This window comes from Eubalaena glacialis, chromosome 1 (genome assembly GCF_028564815.1).
Source record: "Eubalaena glacialis isolate mEubGla1 chromosome 1, mEubGla1.1.hap2.+ XY, whole genome shotgun sequence".
Lineage (NCBI taxonomy): Eukaryota > Metazoa > Chordata > Mammalia > Artiodactyla > Balaenidae > Eubalaena > Eubalaena glacialis.
In genome coordinates, this window is record NC_083716.1 from 152,972,652 (window position 1) to 152,979,257 (window position 6,606).

A 6,606-nucleotide genomic window follows, 5' to 3' on the forward strand; every position below is an offset into this window, starting at 1 on the left:
TGTTATATAACTAAACTATAAAATGTACTTATAAGTATTCTAAATTTTAGCTTATGGTAGACAAAACCCCTTTGCTTGCAAATGATAGAAAATAAGCTAAAGTTAGCCTAGTCAATAGAGATAGGCACTGATTTGTATAACTTAAAATCCAAGGAAAGAAAAGTCAGGCTGCATCCAGCAGCTCACACAGATTTACCAAGATCATTTCCTTCATCCCTTAGCTCTTTTTTTTCACTCCGCTATAAACAGTCTCTGGCAGAAGCTCACACTAATTTGACCAGAAGGCTTCAGGTTTACCTCTGACCCTTTCAGCAAACTTTGTACAAAGGAATGCCTTTCCCCGCATCACCACAGCAAAGGTACCTCAGATTGAGATCTGATTGGACTGAAGTGGGTCACGTGACCACACTGAGCCAATCACTGCCTCTGAGACACAGACACCCTGCGTGACCAGGCCTAGGTCACTGGCCCACTCTTGCATTGATGAGCCACCTGCCCCTGCAACACCTGGACTCTCCGCTGAAAAGAGGGGTCCCTACACTGAGGAACTCAAATTCTTCCCCCAGAAGAAGAGCGACTTTATCTCTTACAGGTAAAAGCCATAGAAAACTACCACACGGCCACATCGGGTCACATTTAAAACCATTACTTAAATTTTCCAACCTCTGTAATCAGACAGAAAGACAGCGTCAGTTTAAGCGTAGGTCTGAATGAAGCAAGTGTTTCAATTAAACTGAATTTTAAAGTATTTTTCAACAGCTACTCCATGTACAAACCCCTGCCCCACAATACTTGTCTTCTAAAAGCTTATAATCCAGTAAAAGTACTAGATTAATAATTATAATGCCAACAACTTTTTATCAAGTACCATAAAAAGATATAAGAAATATTCTATTAGGTTTCAGAATTTCACCGAACATTTTTGTCTTCCTGTTATATGGCGGGCAATAAACTAGAGAATTTTGCAGGTGTTATATCATTTATCATATCCAGTCAGAGAAATCAGGACAGTTTCGGAAGAAATATTTGTACGGTAGTTCCCCCTTCTCCAGGGTTTAGCTTTCCGCGGTTTCAGTTACCCGCAGTCAACCACCGTCCGAAAATGTTGAAGGGAAAATTCCAGAAATAATCCATGAGTTTTAAATGACTCACCTTTCTGAGGTAGTGTGAGGAAGTCTCGCGGCCCTGCTCCGGGCCGGCATCTTCGCGAGGCCAGCGTTTCCCCCGTGAGGCACTGAGCTGCCCTCCTGCTTATCAGAGCGAAGCTCTCGCGAGTTTGAGGTATCGCGGTGCTGGTGTTTGCGTCCCCCTTAATTCGCTTAATAGTGGCTCCAACGCGCGAGTAGTGCTTCCGGTCAATCGGACCTGCCAACGCGTAGCATTGCAGTGCTTCCTCTAAGCGATAGGGCGCCAGAAAAAAAATTCGTAGGCTGAGGTTGCTCACATCTACTGTACGGACGAACCTGAATTTTCTATCCGTGAAATTGTGAAGAAGGAAGAATAAATCTCTGTTCGTTTTGTTGTTGCACCTCGAACTGCAAAAGTTATGGCCGCAGTGTGTGTGGTAAGTGCTTAATTAAGATGAAAAAGACATTGAATTTGTACAATAAGATATTGTGTGTGTGAGAGAGACCACATTTACATAACTTTTATTACGGTATATTGTTATAATTGTTCTATTTAATTATTAGTTGTTGTTAATCTTTTACTGTGCCTAATTTATAAATTAAACTTTCCCATAGGTATGTATGTATAGGGAAAAACAGTCTATATAGGAGTCGGTGCTATCTGCGGTTTCAGTATCCATCGTGGCTCTTGGAACGTGTCCCCTTAGATAAGGCGTGGGGGGCGGGCTACTGTGATAGTATCCAGAGAAAGCTAGGACTGGGGAGATGAGAAACATTCCAAGAGACAGGAAGGGAATGTGTCAGGGGACAAAAACATGGAGTATCAGAGAATTTCCCAGGCGGAGTGAGTTGTCTCCTGTTGTTAGCTTCAAGTATACTAGCAGGAGGTCGGGGCAGACGGTTTGAGATTCTAATAGGGTGAACCTGCTGAGCAGATCATAACTAAGGGCTGTAAGTACCAACAGGGTTGTTGAGCAGGGGAAATCCATCGCTGGATGGCCACGTTCTGCATCTGGGTGGGCTATCTAGCATCAGGATTTATTTACTTCTTGTATATACATCACTGTTGGTGACATACTCCTTAGGGTGGTTTGGAGAAATGGTGGTCGTCTGTGAAGGGAGGTATTCTTTTAACACAAGTCACTGGCGCACCTCCCCAGGTGCCTCGAGGTTCTTATATAGGCTGTGGTTATAATGATTTTTTTTCATATTGTGGAGCTTTGTTGTGTTGTTTTTAATTTGAGAATAAGTGATACAGTGAAATGGTTTGAAAACAAACAAAACCTAAATATAAATATTTTAGTGAAATTCTTTCTAACATTCCTATTTCTATATACCTCTGTTTACTCCCACCTTAACCCAACAGGCAACCACTTTTCAGTTTTTTTTTTAAATCCTTCATAGTTTCTTTATGCAAAAGCATGTATGTATATACACACATGTGTGTGTATATATTTCTTTATTATATTGAAGGAGTTCACTATATACACCTCTCCACTTTTTTTTCTTTCAGTAATATCTTAGAGATATTTTAATTATAAAACTAAGAAACTGTCTAATTCTCTCTCTCTCTCTCTCTTTGTTTACAGTTGTACAGTATTCCACTGTGTGGATATATCGTACTTAATCTAGCCAGTCTAAAAGAGTCATGGGTGTTTTCAATTTTTTGCTAATACAAAGAATGTTTTAATATAATTGTATACATTTGAAAAATATATCTATGGAATGAAATCCCAGAAATTTAATTTATTAAAACTATTTATAAGCCAAGAGATAAAATAATTTTGATAGTTATTGCCAAACTATCCTTCATGTTAGTTGTAACTTTTTGAATTTCCATCAGCACTTAATGAGAGGGCTGGTGGAAGCTCCATAGGTTTTCTAACAGATTGTGTTACCAAACATTTCAGGTTTTGCCAGTCTGTAGAAAAATGTATCCTGATATAGTTTTATGTAATAGTTCTGTTATTATGATTGAGGTTGAGCTTGTTTTTAAAAGATTAAAGGTCTATTTGTTTTTCCTAATAACAGAATGTATCCTTTCTCAACTGCATAGTTAAGGACCAAAAGCGTTAAGTTCAAGCCTAGAATGAAATGTTAAAGGAAATAAGGAATCGGGGCTAGCATATGTAAAATACTCTTTTTATAAAGCTTGAAATAAGCAGTAGCTAAAAAAGGATGCAACATGAACACTGAAGTGAAGGAAAAGAGAAAAGGAATGAAAATAAAGAAAAAAAAAAAAAAGAAAATATATCCAGACATCCAAGGTCTCAGAGGATACTAGGACAGATGCGTGTAATCACTAGCTCAAGTAGATAAATTAACCTGAAGCAGAAGGAAGAGCCTTTTAATGAGTGTGCATGTAGATGAACTGGATACAGATGAGATGAAGTGAGGAGAGGAAGGTGAGGGAATACTTGCTTCATGGATTCTATCTTCTTTGAAATGGTAGGAAAGTCCATTTGATGAGCGGGAGTATTTAGAGGATGCCAAAGAATAGGCAGACTATCTTATTTTAAAAATTGGCCTCGTCAAAAACATACAGTACAACTGTGAATTTTAAAGTTGATTTTTCTCTTTCAATGGGCATCAGCCCTATTCAATTCCATAAATTCCATATTTATTATTGCATAAATAATTTTGAGCTCCAACTAAGTACACTGTGTTATGCTAAGAATTATTGGGGATACAGAGACGCAGTGTGCTAACTAGCCAGTGAAACCATCTTAGGTAGCTTAGTGCACAAATACAAGAATTTAAATATAAATTTATAAGTATAAATGCAAGGCCTTAGAAATATTAGAGAACATGCTATGTCAGAGTCCCAATGGTTTCATTTTACCAAATCCAATGGCTATTTATGCATTTTCATATCCATATCTGAGTTGCATTTGATGCAACTGAACATTCCTTCTCTCTTGAAACTCTGTCTTCACTAAACTTCTATGATATTTCATTCTCCCAGTTTTTCTCCAAACTATTTGGATGCTCCTTCTCTGTCTCTTTGCTAACTCTTCCTCATTATCCAACCCTCTAAATGTTAAAATGTTCCGTACTTCAGATTTCTACCTTTCTGCCCCTATTGATATTATTTAGTGATATTATTTAGTGCCAGGATTTTAAATACTATCTATATTCTTTTTTTTTTTTTTTAATTTTCATTTATTTTTGGCTGCGTTGGGTCTTCGTTGCTGCGCACGGGCTTTCTGTAGTTGCGGTGAGTGGGGGCTACTCTTCGTTGCGGTGCGCGGGCTTCTCATTGTGGTGGCTTCTCTTGTTGCGGAGCATGGGCTCTAGGCATGCGGGCTTCAGTAGCTGTGGCTCACGGGCTCTAGAGCGCAGGCTCAGTAATTGTGGAGGATGGGCTTAGTTGCTCCGCGGCATGTGGGATCTTCCCGGACCAGGGATCAAACCCGTGTCCCCTGCATTGGCAGGCAGATTCTTAACCACTATCTATATTCTATTTAGACCTCAAGACCAAAACGTTTTGTTTTTTAACGCTAGAACTGTAAATGCAGTTGCCTACCTATCATCTCCAGTTGAATGTTTCAAGAGACATCAAAATGAGTATGTTCAAAACTAAGCTCCTATTTACTCCCCACTTACCCAACCTGCTTCTCTCCTATTTTCATTTATCTCATTTAATGGCACCATCATTCATCTCTCTGTTCAAGATAATAAATTAAGAATTACCCCCAATTCCACTCTTTCTCTCATACTCCCTACCCCAAACCACATCCAATTAATCAGCAATAAGCAGAGCCTGCAAAATTGACTTACCTCCCATAATCCTGTTTACTTTTCTCAATGATGGCTCTTGAAAAGTTATATCTTTTTTTTTCATACTAATGGCTCTTTTTATTTTTTGTTTCTTGGTATAATGAATTTTCCTCAAAAAACCTGCTAAATGAATACACTACAATATGTGACATTTAGATGACATCACAATTTTAGATAAACCACGCTTACTAATTCACTTTCTAGTTTCAAGTTAGAGAAGAATCATACAAAATATATGGAGCAATGTTGATTTGAACATTTTTGAATGAACTCAAGAAGGTTGAAGAAGTAGCAACTTGTAGAACATTGCAGTCAGGTTTGTTGGCCCTAAAATTGTTTGTTTTTTTTTTTTTTTTGCTGTAATTTATCATTAAGTGTGCTCTGACAGCAAGAAAACTGTAAGTTTCATAAACATTGAAAATATTGGTGAAGTAAAAGATACAGAAAAAAAGGAAATTTAATAAATATACTTTTTATATTTTATGTAAGTTACTACTTAAACCCATTTTTAAAATCTATTCATGCATTTTTATATTTATAAATGTTGATTGGGTATCTTGAGCTTTTATTTAACTGATTTTCTCTTAGCAGGAATGAATTAGACATTAAGCAAGGGGTAAATGTGTATCAAAATATCCCAAATTTAATCACTTCTTACCACCTCTACCGCTGTTACTGCAGAGTCCTCTGACTCATCTCCCTGATTCTAATTTTTACATGATAGTCATTCTCCAAAGAGTAGCCAGAGTGACTTTCTTAAGACTTAAATCATACAATTCTCCAACTAAAACATTCCAAATGATTTTCTATTATACTTTAAATTAATTCAGTCTTTTTCCATGATTTGTCAGGCCCTCTATCTAATTACTCTGCTTTTGTTTGCTTAAATAGCATTTTGGATATGAGGAATCATTATTACATTGTTTAGTGGCTATCTTTACCCTCAACTGAATGGTCCATGAGAGTACTGACCTTGTTTGCGTTTTTACTACTGAATACCTAGAACCTAGAACAATGGTAGGCATATAATAAACACTCAATAAATATTTGATTAGTGAAAGACCAAATAATATAAAAGCTGACTGTGGGCTGTAGAGTCAGGGAAGGCTTTCTGGAGATTTGTGACTTCTCTTGGGTCTAAAAAATAAGATAAGTTTAGGGGAAGAGAAGGTAGAAACGTATTTCAAACAAATGACACTTTATGGGTTCATTTTGAGCAACCTGGCAGTGATGAAAGGTTGGATTGGAATGCTGGATCCATTATATACTGTGGCACTCTTTTGAAACTCAAAACAAATAACCCTCCATCTGAAAACATATTACGTAAACTGATAAGAGAACACCAGCTACTTCTAAGCATTTAAATTTTAAGCTGTTTTTCTAAAACCAGGGTATTAAAATTGAATAATTTTGTTTACTTTAGATTCATTTCCTAAACACTTAGAGAACTTTTTGTTTTAGTCTCTGCTGATGTAATGACAAGCTTAGAGTCAAAACGAGATTTCTTTTTAAAATAGCTAGGAAAGGTAGAATGCTCAGGAAGTTAAGTGCTGAGTCAGGGGAAATTTTTTTTTAAATTTATCTTTCCACTTCAGTTAATTTCATATTAGAATTTTAAGGGATAGAAACTGAGCAATGAAGCCCATATTCATCTTATTAGGGAAATCAAGTAATCTTAGCCTCTATTTATACCTTGATG